Here is a 16,996-nt window from a genome sequence, read left to right as displayed (position 1 = left end):
TCTACGCCACTCCTGGTGGCGGATTTCCTCTGCGCCTACAGGCTGCTGGTGGATGTTACGAACTGCCGCCTGATCGACCTCCTCTCTTTTGCTTCATACCCCTGCACGCTGGGGGGGGTGGGGGGGCTTTGTCTTGCGAACACGTTCGCCACCGGGGACCTGTATCAACGCCTGCTGGCTGAGTTTCCCGACATCACCACGCCCACGTTTTCAACGGCTGTGGCTAAGCATGGTGTGGAGCACTACTTCTCCACGGTTGGCCCCCCGGTCTATGCACGGGCCCGGCGCCTCGACTCTGCGAAGCTCGCGATCGCCAGGGAGGAGTTCGCCACCATGGAGCGCCTCGGCATCGTACGCCGTTCCAACAGTCCGTGGGCCTCCCCCCTGCACATGGTGACCAAGGCTGATGGCGGTTGGCGGCCCTGTGGTGATTTCCGTCGCCTGAACAACGCCACCACCCCCGACCGGTACCCGGTACCGCACATTCAGGACTTCTCCGCACACCTGGCCGGCGCCGCCATCTTTTCAAAGGTGGACTTGGTACGCGGTTACCATCAGGTGCCCGTCCGCCCGCAGGATGTCCCAAAGATGGCGGTCATCACGCCCTTTCGACTTTTTGAGTTTCTCAGGATGCCTTTCGGCCTCAAGGGCGCAGCACAGACATTTCAGCGCCTCATGGACTCTGTGCTGCGGGACATGCCGTTCCTGTTCGTCTAATTGGACGACATTTTCGTTGCCAGTGCCTCTGCAGACGACCATCTGACGCATCTACGGCAGCTGTTCGGTCGGCTCAGTGAGCATGGTCTCATTGTCAACCCGGCCAAGTGCGAGTTTGGCCGGTCCTCCATCACTTTCCTCGGCCACCACGTCACCCCGCAGGGGGCGGTTCCCCTCCCGGCCAAGGTGGATGCCATCGCCAGTTTCCCACGCCCGCGCACTGTGAAGTCCCTGCAGGAGTTCCTGGGCATGGTGAACTTCTACAACCGTTTCCTCCCCCATGCGGCCCAGCTCATGCGACCCTAGGCGTTGATTTTTCTGGGGACTGTTATATGCTAGCATGTTCTGTTTAACACTAGTGGGTGTCCATTGTTCTCTGTAGGTTCCCTGTCGGGTCTGGACCTGTTGGTTTGGGTGAATTCTGGGGGGGCCTGTGTGGTGACCCACAACAACATAATAAAGACATTTACCAAGGGACTGTTCCTTTAAGGAAAAGGGTTTACGACAGTTCGGGTTGACGGGTTTTTGGTTTACGGCTGTTACGTTTGAACTCATGCTGGAGTAACTTGTTTAGTTTGAAGTGGAGAGTAAAGCTGACTCGACCCATCTCCGTCTCTTGTCTCGTCATTTACCGCACTCCACAATATACACAATACATTATAAACATTGTTTCTTATCAGTATTGTTTGCATTATCGTTATCGACTTGTGTTTCTAATATGCATGTGTCCCCCCGTTAATATACATTGCCATGGACTTTATTATGCGTTACATGTTTAGTTTGCGTTTGTTTAAACAGATGGACGCACACACGCGGATCCGCATTCATTAATTATTTTACACATACACACATGCGCTCGCATTCATTCATTCTTTTTAATACTCACTCGCGGTAAAAAAATGTTTTCTCACGATCAAATACTCATTAATCCTAAAAGTTATGGGCATGTACACGATGTCTGTGTCAAGAAAATATGTGTTTGCTGTACGGTGTTTGCAAATGCATTGATTTAAAAGTACAACTTATTACCGCTGTATCAGCTGTTCTTTCTCAAATAATTTACCAAGAATGTGTGGCTAGGTAGATGAGAGAAGCAAAGTGTATGCGCGAGGTGCACAAGCAACATTATGCATGCGCCCTTAAAATAGCATCTGAACAACGCGCCACTGACTTTAAACCAGGTATTTCCTGGTTTGTGGCGCAAGTGGTTTCTGAAACTGCAAAATAGCACCAGGGAACGTTTGCGCCAGAACACGCCTCCTCCTTTCGCCGAACCGCCCCTTGGGGCGCAAGATCATTCCCTAATTTACCGACGCGTGGCGCAGGAGGGAAAAGGGCGCTCTGCGCCAGTTGCAAACTAGCAACGACACATGTGCCAGTGATTAAGTAAATTGCGCCGGATGCAAGATAGGGCCTAATAAGTTACTTTTTTAATTAACTTGACTCGTTTTTTTATTATCTTTGTCTGGTGGCTTGTTACATCACTCTGAGAGACGCGTTTATAGTGACAGAGTCTATAACCTATTCTTGAAAGCAAAACACCAAGCTCATTGATTTAACGATGCAGAGTTTGAAGAAATACACTCCTCGATGTCAAACTTCTTTTTTAATGACAACGATGAAGAAGCCCTGTAGCAATACACAAAATAACAACATAAGCTACGATCAGTAATTCCTACATGCACATGTCTAACATAAATATCTTCAGGAACTTAACCACCCTTGACAACAACAACTATAGTAATCAAGAATTATATTGGACTTACACGAATAATGTTAAAACAGCTTAATATCCTCTGTAACAGGAACGTCTTTAATGCTGGCAAACACAATAAGGTTGACTCCTAACTGAGCTGGTTAGCGGTCTGTAATCCAATACTATCCCCTAGTGGCCGGTGGTAAACTCTGCGTCCCCCCCAGTCCGGAAAGCTATGAATAGGAATAGGTCAACCCCTTGCGCGGAACGATTGTCCAAGATGGGGTGATGGCGACTGCGATGCTGGAAGCGATGCATCCGGGCCGACGCCTGTAGGAACGGGGACATCCCGTGCCCTGAGACCAGAGGGTGCCTCACCAGGGGGCTCCGGTGGGGAGGTGTCCAAAGCCGTGTCACGGGGTCCAGCTGCTGCCTGTGGAACAACACCCTGGGGCATCACTGGCCCGGGGTGGACGGGCAGTTGGCTGCTGTCGGGCGCAGGGGGTGGCTGGACTGTAGCCGCGAAGGAATCGCCGGCTGCCCAAAGTCAGGCGCCCCGACCCGTCAACTCTAACCCGATACTTATCGTGGCCCAGTGACTCCACCACGACCCCGGACCTGTCCCACTTGTGTGGACTTGGGCCCTGCTGATTCTTGAGGAACACTGGCTCCCCAATACGAATGGGCAGAGTGGTCTTGAGTGAGCCCTCAAAGACTCAGTGGTGTGGGACATCCGGGTCAGAAGGGCTTCCTCCTTTGCCGCCCATGCCTGACGTCAGAGCGGCCGGATATGAGGGTTTGAGAACTTTTCTAGTCTGTTGACGAACGAAAATGAGTTTCGAAGGGGTCGACCAAATATAATCTGCGCCGGTGAGAGGTTGCAGTCGGGGTCAGGTGTGTTGCGCAACTGTAACATGGCACTTAAAAAGCGATCATGATGAAGACCGCCAGTCGGGCCATTGTTGGACACCAGAAGGCGCTTAGCAGTCTTCACCGCAACCTCCGCCCTCTCATTCAACTGTGGAAAACCGACTGAGGACACGCGGTGTCTGACATGCCACAATCGGAGGAAGTCCTCTGTATGGCTAGCTTTGAACTCTGGACCACCATCGCTCAAAAGATCCTCCGGCACGCCAAAGGTGGCAAAGAACGTGCGCAGGTGGCGAACCAAGCCAGCCGAGCCTCCTAGATCAGTGCCTGCTGTGGAGCATAGGACCTCCACCCAGCCTGAGAATGGGGTGTAAGGTAATGAGGATGGTAGGGGTGGCGTGGCTACCTGTGACGGAGCATTGCGGTTACAGTCCGAATATCCATACCTGGTGGCTCGGATGTCCCTCGACATCCCGGGCAGAAGACTATGGCACGGGCGTGCTGCTCCATCGCAGAAGCTCCTTGGTGGGCGGCAAGGAGGTGCCGAAGGACTCGTTCATGGAGGGATGGTGGAACCACGACATGGTCGTAATATAGGAGGACCCCATCCTGTGTGCAGATGGACCCACAGACTGGCAAAAGACTCACTAGGACAGGGTCATTAACATCAACCCTACCCTCATGCTCGAACAGGTACAGAAGGTGGCTGAGGCACGCGTCAGCTGCCGTTTCTCGTGTGAGAAGGGACCATGAGATGGCTCCTAGTTCTTGTGCATCGTCACGGATGAAAGCCATAAGTGCTGATTATACGGCGTCAGGTACGCTTTCCAAATGAGAGGCTGTTTGCAGAGTCCGAGAGGGAAGGATGCCTCGAAGTCACATCAGCGGCATGGTTGCTCTTGCCAGGCAGGTACACAATATCAAAGCGCCATGGGAGGGTACGCTGCTTGAGTCTGAACAGGCGTGAGTTTGTTATCTCATCTAGTGTGCGGTCACTGAAGATCTTCACAAGGGGCTTATGGTCGGTGAGTACGACGAGGTTGTCACATCCTTGTGTGAAATACCGTGTCTGCTCCAGGCCCCAGGCCACGGCCAGGGCCTCTTCTTCGATGGCCGCATAGCGTTGCTCCGCCAAGGATAGGAACCGTGAACCGGCGAGGGTGACCCGCCATCCTCCTGGGCAACAGTCAGGCATGCCAGAAGTGCAGCTACAATGTTGTTGGAGCAGGAAGTAGCCAATTCCACGCCTGGACCAGTCAGGGCAGAGGCAGGTGCGCCTCCGCATGTCATCGATCTCCACGCCCTCACGGATGGCCCCCACGACGATCCGATACACACAGGGGCACAGTATGGTAGCAGTTCCAGGCGTCCGTGACGGTTTTCCAGGTGTCCCCCGGGATGCTACGTGCGAGGTGGAATGGGGATTCAGGGGTAAAGGTTTCACGTTGGCAGAACTTGTTGAGAGGTGAGAGGTCCACGGTCCTGCGGGGGGAGCCGTTGTACTTCCTTGTGACTACCACACGATGGCACCATGTCACTGGTTCGCCGTATGGCACACGTTCAATGACTCCAAGGGCTTTGCCCCGAAGGAGGTCGTCGTAGACTCTTTGCTGCCAGTGCAGAGGCACAATGGCCGCAGTGTGGCATGCCTTTGGCGTGGCTGCTGGGTCCATGTGCATCTTGATGGGTGGCCCCTCCATGCAAGGCAAAGCTTGATGAGGGAAAGTGTTGAATTTAGATGAGGCGTACCTCTCTAGTAGCCAATCTCTCATCCGGCCATTGTTCTCTGGTGTGCAGGGGAGCGGCATTGCCTGAGGCAGTGGTGGAGGGGCTGTACGCTTGGGGCATGAGCACTGAGGGTCGTGGGGATTACTTTGGTCTACGCAGCCACTGTAGGCAGACCTCGTAGCATTCACATACAAGGGCTTGATCGGTGTGTCACGAGCGCCAGGGCCATTCTCGTCTCTGGGTCCCTCTCCACTGTTACTCGATGGGAAGTCCGCAGGGAAGAGGCCGAGGTTAAGCAACGACTCGTAGGAGAGGTACATTGCCCGAACCGAGCTGCTCACGTACACCATCGAGCGGCAGGACGTAACACTACTGTCGCTGGAGGCTGTTGAGAGCCTAGCGAAGAATGCTCCCTCAATGGCTATGGGGGAGCGGTTGGCGGCTGACAGGCTAAGATTGACAGGACGCAGGTCATCACACGAGAATCCGCAGTCGAGGAACTCCTCTAGACCAAAGATCAGATTGTGCGCCAGTGTCTGCAATGGCGGATATGTTCACTCCATCGTCCAACTGACCTGTCAACTGAGATGGTGATTAAGACTCGGGGGTGGTCTCTCAGCTTGGCCCGTCTCCATTCACCCCTGGGTAAAATGTGGTGCCCAAGCCTGATGGGTGTGGAACTACTGACAGTGCTGTGTGTTGTCCGAGGGCGGCGACGGCCCCCGCAATGTCGGCCAGGGCGTACTCTGAGTTGAACCGATGAAATCTGGGAGATCGGCACAGATTCCCTGGCAGCCTGTTGACTGTTGGTTGATGGCTGTTGTCGCCTCTGCTGTCGGCGGGCCCTATAGCAGCTGACACAAATCTGGTTGGGCTTGGTATTCCAACCACGAGAACCCTCCGTGAAGACCTTAAAGGTGCTTTTACAGCCCGGGCACGAGGCTTGCCTAACCCTGTCGGTTGGGGCTGGGGTCGTGGCGGGGCTCGTCTGTGGATTTTTCTGTAGGCGCCGGAATGTGGTTGGTATAATCTACATCCTTGCCACACTCGCATACCGCAATATAGGCACATGTCTCCGCCTTTCCCCGCACCCTGGCGTTGAAGGCACGGAATGCTTCATCACGTTCCTGGTGCAACTGAAGCAGCTCGGTACGCAGGACACATGTGGCAACTGGAATGACGGCTAGCGAACGCATGGCAGCGATCAGATCCACCAGTGGTCCGGAGGCGATGTTGGGATTGGCTTTCAACATGCTGTCTCCAAGTTCAGGCCCAGCGCACTGAAATAACTGGAAAGGGGCGTGGGCAGCTCCGACGCCTGAGCCGGTGCGAAAGACAAACGGATGAACACGTTCCATTCCTCTATCGTTACACCAACTTCGACCTTAGGCCGATCAAGTTTCGGGCCATGCAGAGTTGGGATTTGGGCCGGCGGGTTCTGATGGACAAGTCCATGATTCGTCAACAGAGCAATGGCGAGTGCTTCAGACACATCTCCAGTCTCGAAAGCGCAGCCAGGAACAGTACATCCAACGACAACCATGGCTTCTTCATGAAGATGAATGAATGAAGATGAATAACATAAATATCTTCAGGAACTTAAACCAACCTTGACAACAACAACAACAACAACTATAGTAATCAAGAATTATATTGGACTTACATGAATAATGTTAAACAGCTTAATATCCTCTGTAACAGGAACATCTGAAATGCTGGCAAACACAATAAGGTTGACTTCAACTGAGCCAGTTAGCGGTCTGTAATCCAATACTATCCCCTAGTGGCCGGTGGTAAACTCTGCAGGGTTATTTGAAACAATTAATTAAATATGTGTGAGAAGTCATTCCTCCTCCTGAGTGTGCTTCCTATTTAGTGTAGTGTACACCCCTACTGTCCACAAGCACCCCCCCCCCCCTCCTCCCCATATGGATATGGAGAATTGTTGCCGCGTCCCAGTGGTGGTGGTGTCATATATATGAAAGAGGGCATTCGAATATTCTACAATGATCAATTAGGAGGCCGAAGCCCTAAAGGAAGTGATGCAATAATAATATGAATATAATATGGTCCTGTATTATGCTATTTTGTTGTTAATCAATTCATTTTGGGGTACTACTAGAAACAGGTTGCATGCCTTGATGTTAAAAGTGGCCTCGATGATGCTGTGATGCTGAAAAGTGTGTATAATTCTCACACTGTTCATTTCTGCAATTTCAGCATCTTTCAAAAATGTTCTGTTTTGTATCATGTTGCTTTCAGGCCCCCTCACGAGTAGCCAAGTCTGCCGTGATTGGTCACTCTGTTTGTCAAACACTTTGCGCATGTGTCGGCACGTTCAAGTTCTCCTCTGTTCTTCTCTCTGTCCTCCTCCTCTCTGTCCTCCTCACCAGTTCTCCTCCTCCTCAGTTCTCCTCCTCTCTGTTCTCCTCTATGTTCTCCTTCCTGTAGTTATCGTTCTTTTTCTGTGGTTATAGCCTGTTTATTTATATTTTTACAAATAAATCGGTCTTATTCTGACGTGTACAGTGTGTCTTTACATGGGTGGATGGCAAAGGCCATGCTTATAGGGTCTGACTTAGCGCAAACCCATAACACTTTATAAGGTCTTGTGTTGACCACTCTATGTGTAGAAGAAGAAGAAGAAGCTATTCAGGACTGGTGTTGGCACTACAAATATGTGGTCCAATGAGGTACTGTTGTTAGCTTGAATATCATGTGTTATCATAGAATAAATTAATTAACATTGTGGGTAAAATATTGTCTCTGAAATGGTTAGCTTTTCTTATAGCCAGTAGATGTGCAATCGCTTTTTTAGATGGCGTAGATGGCGTGACCGCGCTTCCCTGAAGTGTAGACGGCTTAACCGCAGTGTTTTAATTGGTGGTAGACCGACAGCTCAAAGCTTGATCGTCATGTCTAATGTTTGCTGATGGGTCTTCACTTCAGAGCCAGCCAAACATAAGCGTAATCACTCTACCTGTACAACACAGAGGAGATCCACGCCTCTCCTTGTGCCTTCGGGGCCTACCTCAAAGATCATCTTCCTCAGATCATGAATCGTGAATGGGTGAAATAAATAGAAGAAGAGAAGGAGGTACGCAGCCCACCAACAAGAGCCTGGGCCATCTGGAATACAAGAAGCCTACAGAAATATAGCAGGAAAATGGGCTTTTGAATCCTGCACAATGTCAACCAGTGGGTCAAGAGCCTCATTGAAGACTTCAGTCCAGGGGGTTCCAGTGGAAGGAGGTAAACACTGTATTAATCCCAAAGGGGAAACTAAATTGGCACAACAGCAATGTGAAGGAGAAAATAAACGCGAAAATGCATTTCCTGCTGAAAATGTAGTGAGTCATGCAAAGTGAGGTTGAAAATATGTTTAATAAAACTACACAGTTCAAAACGTAAGTTAGTTAGTTAGTTAGGCCTTTAAATTAAGGAACATAGGCCATCGACAAATCTCTTCCATCCTTTCCGGTCTTGGGCCCTCCACTCCAGATGTTGTTCTGTGGCTCTTCTCCAGGTGGTTCTCGGTCTGCCTCTCTTCCTCCTGCCCTGTGGGTTCCACGTCAGCGCCTGTTAAGTGATGGATTGATTTCTTCTGAGAGTATGACCTATCCATTTCCTCTTCCGGATTTGCATTTCTATTAGATCTTGTTTGGTGAGTTCCCACAGGTTGGCATTAGAGATGGTGTTGGGCCAGTATATTCCCAGGAGGCGTCTGAGGCACCGGTTGACAAAGGTCTACAGTTTATACCTACGGTGGTGGTAATTCTCCAGGATTCTGAGCCATAAAGTAGAGTGGTCCTTACGTTTGATGTGAAGTTTTGTAGTTTTGTCTTGAGTGACAGGTTTTTTGCCTTCCAGATATTGTTTAGCATGTTGAATGTTGTCCTTGCCTTTCCGATCCTGGCTTGGACATCATCCTCCATGCCACCTTCCACTGAAAGGTATATGAAGCTGTTGACAACCTCTAGTGAGTTTTGGTCCATGATTATGGTTCTGTTGTTCTTGCTGTTGATACGCATTACTTTAGTTTTTGATGAGTTATTTTGAGTCCGAGCAGAGCGGCAGTTTCCTCCAGTTTTCCAGATTTTTCCTGCATCTGTTGATGTGTCTGAGCTAGTAGTGCGGGATCATCAGCGAAATCTAGATATTCTAGCTGCTCTGTCAAGCTCCACTGTTTGCCGGTTCTTCTACTGTTGGTTGTTTCTTTCATCACCCAGTTCAAAACGTAAGGAAATGTTAAATAGCTGAACCCAAGTGAAAAGATTTGAATGGAGTTCAAGGCTAAATAGAGTAAACAGTTATCAGACAAATCATTTGAATAATTTCTAACAATTAGTAGAAGCATAAGACTTAAAACAAATACCGAAACTAAACTGATTAATATTTGAACCAATATCAAAGGGTGTTATTAAAAGTTAATAGGAGAGCAAAAGTAACATTAAATTGATTTAAAATTATGGCTAAGGCATTAAAGTGATTTGGCAGAATAATTGAGCAGAATTACCTACTACTTAGAATAAGTAGCAGCATATATTGCAAAAGTGATAATACAGTCAAAACCAATTTGAAAAGAGTTGAGTCGAGAGAGCAATAGTAATGTACTATTTAGGTTGAATTATGGCGAAGGCCCTAAATCACATACCAATATCTTTTAATGCTGGTGCAATGCAAACACGACTTGCTAGCAAACATGGGTAAGGCAGATATAGTCATTTGTGTAGATAAGATGACGTGAAAAAGAACCCCATGAAGTGCCACTTTACGGAGAGGGAAGTATCCTTCTTGAGGCCCGGGGGTGGGGGGCCAGGCTGGGAAGGTGCAGGCTGTCACAAACTGGCCCACCCCCAACAACCAGAAGCAGATGAAGAGCTTTCTAGGCCTGACCTTGTACAGGGTTTCTACAGCACGGCTGCCCAACTGTATCAACTGCTACACAAAGATTGTGTTGGGAGATAGTGGTGGCATACTTCAGCCGGGGGTTCAACAATGGTCTAAATGTTTCGTCCAGCCCCTCTTGCTAGAGGGGAAGGGTTGCAGGAGCTCCAGCTTTCCACTTCAGAGTTGAGCACAGGCCTGCCACACCAATGCATCTCTGGCCACCCTTGTGCCACAGATGGGTGCCATTACTGTGGGCGGAGGGAGACCCGTGAGAGAGAGCTGCATAAGGAGGGCTGTGCTGCAATATGACAGGTAGAGGTGTTCTTCTGCCAGGAGCTGCAAACAGCGGAGACAGCAGCAGGAGCAGGACATTTACATTTAGGGCATTTAACAGACGCTTTTATCCAAAGCGACTTACAACGGTTCATTCACACACTGACGGTGTAGTTGTTGCACCCTTGAAAGAACGACTCCGTCTTCTTTAGATTGGCAACTTTATTCTCCCCGGACTGCATACATATCTTTTAAAGGTTTTCACCAAGCAGCCGCACTCTTACACCACCATTCTTTACGTCCACCTTTTTTCCCCGCATTCCGGAACCACCCCTGAAGACATTCCGGGTCATACGTCTACTTCCGATAAACAAGTTATACCATTTGGATGTTATATTTCTAGGTCGCAACACCCTCCCCTACTAAAGTAAATGTTGCCTTACATTTCCTTTTCTATTTTTATAACAATGATACTAAACATGTATCAAAATGTATCAAAATAAAACTCTTGGTAACTGATGAATTGTTATGATGAACACATTATTAAATATGACAGGTTTTAGGTTGTACTATCTCTCTTTAGGATCTCAGTTCTCATCCCATTAACAGCAATGGCAAAAATACACAACTCAGTTTCCAAGTCCATCAGTATTGAAGTGTGAATAGTCCATTGAAGTGTCGATGGGCCCCCCAATCTTCGCTCAGGGACAAGGAAATTACCATATACACACAACATTATGTCTTGACACATTTTAATGCCACGCATACGGCTAGTCTATCGAAAGAAGTATACACACAACCCATGTTCTCTCGTTATCATGTGCACCACCTCATCGTCTTAACTAGATAAACCCATATGCTAAGATAGTAACCCTTCTCTGTACTTATTCTTACTCAAATAAAATGTACAGATTGCCTGTTTCTCTATTAAACGTAGTATGTGTACAGGTAGCAACATTACTTCACCATGAACTGTAATGTATTGGTTGTAATAGACCACAACCTTAACTTGGCCAAAACAAACGTAGTGTCTGTGCCTCATTTTGTTTTTCATTGCAAGGATACATAGATGATGATCTTGAAGAGACGGCCTCAACGGTTCTTGGAGGTGTTTTGGCGCCAACAGTGCAGGTTTTCAGCAGTTGAAAGGTTGGTTGACCTAGCTGGTCATACGTGTATATACGCCTGGGCTGTCTGGCTCTCATTGGTCTTTCAGTCCAAGTTTCAGCATCTGCCTGTTCATTCTCAGATCCAGCAGGAGAAGTTTCTGCCTGTTCTTCCATCTGGTTTTCGTCCTTTCCTTGCTCCTCTTCAGTATTCACCTCAGGTATGAGCAGCTCCTCGGCTCTCTCTCCCGGTGTCTCTCTCTGAGGGCAGGATTGCTGTGCCTCTGCATTAAGGGGAAGTTTGGCTCCTTTCGCTGCAGCCCAAACTTGATATTCCTCCTCATCAGAGCTGCCTGTTTCTGTCAGGTAGCGGTTTTTCACCTTCTGCTTTTCTTTGTTCTCCCTCTCTTTCTCCTTTGGGCTGGGGTCACTGACCTTTTGCTCTTCAACCAGGTAGGGACACGGCAAGAGAAGGTTACGATGCAACACTTGTTTTCTCCCTGTGCCTTGTAAAGGCTCGACTGAATATACAGGGCTGTCAGGGCCTTTCTTCCCACTGACCACATGGATCCTATCCTCCCAGTAACTACGCAGCTTTCCTGCCCCCCCCCCCCCCCCCACCTCAGTGTTAAGTTTCTCACCAGGACATGATCACCTGTCTTGAGAGTTGAGCTCCATGCATGCTGATTGTAGTTTCTCTGTCCTCGTTTTGCACACTTTTTCATGTTTTGCATTGCAATATCATATGCTTCATGCATAGCTTCTCGCCATTTATCTGCGTAGTCAGTGTGTGACTGGTTTCCCTCTTCTGCCTTTTTTGGGAACAATAAATCCATTGGCAGTGTTGGCTCACGCCCAAAGAGGAGGAAGAATGGAGAGAACCCTGTTGCTTCATGTACTGTCGAGCTGTAGGCATGGACTACCTTATTTAAGTGTTCTTTCCACTTGGACTTCTGGGTCTCCTCCAGTGTGAGCAACATTCCCAGCAGAGTCCTGTTAAAGCGTTCTGCCGGGTTGCCTTGAGGATGGTATGGGCTTGTGCGGGAATGGCGAATGCCACAGTAACCTTGGAGTTTGCGAAAGAGGTTATTTTTAAACTCTTTTCCTTGGTCTTGGTGGATCCTGGATGGGAAGCCGAAAAGCATGATATAGTGATCATAGAGTTTGAAAAATGGTTCACAACTAGGAGAATATACTCTTCCCATCCCCTACTCTTCTCCAAGTGTACATAGTCGATTGAAATCATCTCGAAAGGTGCAGAGGTCTCAATGTTTTGGAGTGGTGTACTGGTTATCCTGTTAGGTTTCTTTCTTTTTACACATTGACACACTCGAGAAACATAGTGCTCTGCTTCCTGTCTCATCTTAGGCCAGAAAAAGCGTTCCCTAGCGAGAGCAACCATCCGATCTGCACCTAAGTGTCCCATTTCCTCGTGCAGATGAGGGGCTTTAAGGACTCAGGAGCCACCAGCTGTGTTCTGGACACTGTCTCTCTCTTGAGGATCCCCTCACTGTCAATTTTCAGACGTGGCCACTCTCTGATGAGTGGTCTGACAGCTTCATTCTCTGCTAGCTTGTGTTTATGTTTTAGGTATGCATGTGTTTATTTCAGGGCCAGGATTTTACTGATGGCTGGGTCTGCATTTTGGGCAGCTCTGACGTCTTCCACTGCAAGAGGCTGAATTGACTCAGGGACATTGGTCTCCTCTGGCAGTGCATCTATATTACGAGTGGTAGCAGAGATCCAATTAATTTCTCCCATTCTTTCTCCCTTCAGAGCTTTTCCGATGGCGTCCATAGCTTCCTTTTGAAACTCCTCTGTGCATTCCTGCATAACGTCTTCTATGGGCTTTGGTCGCCGGTAGAGGAAATCTGCATCTCCATTTGATGATCCAGGCCCTTTTCTGAGGCATCCGTATGCAAGAGGAATGGTTTTTCCAAGTCCAGTATGTACGGCCTGTAGTAACTGAGGAAACCCATCAGCTTCCTCACCTCTCATACAGTAGTTGGCGTCTCATGTCTCAGGGCTTGTACTGGTTCCACCTCTCCAGGATTCATTGTGTAGCCCTCTGCAGAGATTACTCAACCCACATAACACACCTCTGGTTTGCAAAAGTCACATTTCTTTGCCCTTAACTTTATTCCACACTGCTTTTGTCGCTGCAACACCTGCCTCACGTGTTGGATGTATGGGACGCAAATCTCATCTCTGAGGTCCCCTAGACATCCCTCCATGTAGCGCTGAAAAGCAGCTGGCGCATTCGTGAGGCCGAATGGGATCCGGACCCATTCGTAGAGTCCCCATGGTGTTGCCATGCCGTACTCTTTCTGCTTTTCTCACTCATGAAGCCCTGGTGATAGGCCTTCCCCTGGTCTAACACTGTGAACCAGGAGTTGCCTCCCAGGTTTTCCAGGATCTCCTGTATTCTCGGAATTGGGTGCCGGGTCAGGTATTGTTTTCCCGTTCAAGAGCCTGTAATCTACACACAAGCGAAGACTCCCGTCTTTTTTCCAGACGCAAACTACAGGTAAGGAATACGAAGGGCAGGACTTCTGGATCCGGCCTCTGTGTAGTAAGTCGTGTATGTGTGCTTTGACGTCTTGGTAAAGGTGGCGAGGAATTGCATTGTACGTTTTTTGTACTGGGTGATTATCTGTTAGCAGAATGTCCATCTGTAAATCTTTTATGTGTCCAGTGGCGGCTAGTGATCAAAAATGTTGGTATTTGACCCATTGTTGTTATTCTGATATTGAGACAAATGATGATCACTGTCCTATAGCGTCAATTTTTTGTGAGCCTCAATGTCTACTTCAAATGCAGTTAGAAATATGGGACAGTTGCTTCATTTTGTTTATATGCTACAGGCCGAAAGACTAAATTAATATGTAACTTACTTGCTCCTTTTAAGTATAACATTGCTTGGGGAGTCCAATTCCTCCACTGAAAAGGGTGGAAAGTGCTTACAACTCTCTGCTAGTTAGCAATCTATCTCTTCTCTACATGTAGTTGTGTTGCGCGGATGCTGCTGAGGGAGGTAGCCTATTTGATTGATTCGCTGAATTGTCCAATCATGTGGTGATAACCAAAAAGAAAAGCGATACCATTGGCCTACCATTGGCCAGATATATTCAAGTGAGTATTTCACGGAGGGGCGGCGCCCTAGCGCCCTCTATTGACCCACTGCCACTGCCTGTGTCCCAATCATCGTTTGCAAATATGTCACACTCCTCTCTGAGCATGTGCTTTACCTGCTGTCTTTGTTCCTCTGATAGGTGACTCACATCCACAGCTGGATCCCAGGGCTCACCCTGCGTTGTCTGGCTGGGCTGCTTCATAGGAGGTGCAACGACGCTGTCCAATAACTGGGGCTCCTGACTCTCCAAAGGCTAAGTCTCCAGCAGATAAATTGCATCAACACTATGCAGCCAGCCTAGTGTGGTGCGACAAGCCAGTGTGATGTCACTGTTCGTTACGTTTTCAACAGTCACTGCGATTTTCCCGTCATCTTCTTTGGGCAGTTGAATTAACTGTTCTCTGATGGTTAGACCTGTGGGCCATGTTGCCTCTTGATCGGGCTCCAACAGCACATGTGACCCACTCAGCACATTTTTATTCAAATGACCACATTTCACTTTCATGATTTTGTTTTTTGGTATAGTGATAGCTAGTCTGCCAGATCTGGCTATGTAGGGACCGCTTTCTGCCTTTAGTTGTTTTAGAACAGATAATACAGCTCTTGCAGTTTTGCATCTCACCTCAAGTACTGAACATAGTCTCTGTACCATGTGATCATGGCAAACACCATCTCCCGATGTGTAATTTGTCATTGCCAGTTCTTCGATTACGTTAAATCCAATGATGGGGCGTTCAAGGTCACCGCTAGCAAACAGAATTGGGACCAGTACTGTTTTTTTCACTCATTCCAGACACAGCGTTTTTGGAAAGAGTAAACTCGATTCCCATCCATCCTTCATAAGGGATAGCTGTTCCGTTAGCAGCTGAAAGATCGAGTTATTTTTCATTGAGCAATTCCTCAACTGGTCTCAGCTCAACATCTGGAAGGTGTTTTCTTTTTCAGCAGTCTCCCACCATTGACACCTGAGAGCCGGTGTCCCACAGTACTGTCGTATCAACCCCACCCAGGAAGGCTCGGACAAGACATCTCTTTCCTACAAGCTTGGCGGCTTGTTGTTGCTTACCAGAGAGATGTTGTCAGGGCAAACTGGTCTACTTTATCCTTATCTCCTCCAGGATGTGGAGAGATTTAGATCTTATTGGTAGTGGCTGAGATGTTTTTAGCACGACAACCTGCTGACCAGTGTTCTGCGCTGCCACATTTGTAACAGTGACTACACCTTCCTTCCGGGTTGGTCACCTGACACTGCTGACATTGTCTTGTGTTTGTGGTTCTGAACTGTGGCTGAGTCAGTTGTTCACTCACTCTCATTGTTTGGGGTCGGGGAGTCTGATTGAGGCTTGCAATGTGAGTGGTCAGGCTCTGGATAGCTTCACATATCGCCTTGTTACCTTGGTCAACCTTTTCCATCAATGTGTCACGTTTTTCACTTTTTCTATTCTTGTTGTCTGGATCTTGTGTGTAGCTTTCTTCCTCAGTTTTTTCATTCCCTTTGCTTACCACTACTACTCTTTTCGTCCTTGTTTTTCATGTAGCTGACAATTCTGTCTTTCTTTCCATTTCCAATGTGTATGCAGCTGTCATTTTTTCCAAAAGAGTTTCATCTTTTACTTTTGAGTCTTGTAAATATGGCTTTAAGTTGGATTGAATAGTGCCATCATGGAGACCAGTGATTACCTTTTGTAGGAACTGGTTTTGAATCAATTCAGAGCTGTACTTCAGTCCAGACTCAACTCTTTCTGAGGCAAAAAGGATTTGTTGTTGCAGGTCCATTGACCTCATCAAAAACTGAATAGGCGTTTCCCTTGGTTCCTCCCTTGCTTTCAAGGTAACTCTTCAGTTTAATTCCCGGGACAATGGCATGGATGACGGCCTCAACAACTTCCCCTTCATCATATCCTTTTTGTAATGTTCTTTGGATTTGTCTTTCCAGGCTAGCATACCCTAATTTGTGCTTTTGATTAGGTTCTCCTAGACAGTGGCTGATTTTGTGACATTTGAACCCGGATTGCCATCATCTGGACTACTGGGTGCAGTGCCATCTCTGTCCACCAGGTAGAGCAGTTGCTCAGTCCGTTTCACCTGGGGCTCATCACTACCGTGACTTTTCTCTTTAATCTCATCAATCGTGTCATTTATTGTCAGTAATACGGACATACCCTCCTCTTGGGACGTTACATCTTCACTCTCTAAATGATTAAGGATAAGTCTCCTCAATTTACGGGGTAAGTCCTTCTCAGTCTCCTTCACGATCATACTTAGTGCTTCACAGACGTCATTTAACTCCGGTGCAGATAATGTCAGTAACTTTTCTTCTATCTCTGCCAATAGACTCTCCCAAGCGAGCGACATTGGTTCTGCATCAGCCATGATAGAAAACCTTTACCTTCACTACTGCTTCGGTTCACGTTGTTTTAGATTTCAGCATGCTAGCTTTGCGGCTATTGTTGTTGTACGTGCATCGCTGTACTGCGGTCGTCTTTTCCTCACAAACCATTTACTTCTTAATGGTAAATTATATAACCGGGCGGAAACACCAAAATTATTTTGTACCCTTGAAAGAAAGACTCTGTCTTCTTT

Source organism: Pollachius pollachius (assembly GCF_949987615.1).
Source record: "Pollachius pollachius genome assembly, chromosome: 1".
Taxonomy (NCBI): Eukaryota; Metazoa; Chordata; class Actinopteri; order Gadiformes; family Gadidae; genus Pollachius; species Pollachius pollachius.
The sequence above is the reverse complement of the archived record's forward strand: the minus strand, read 5'-3'. Positions refer to the sequence as shown.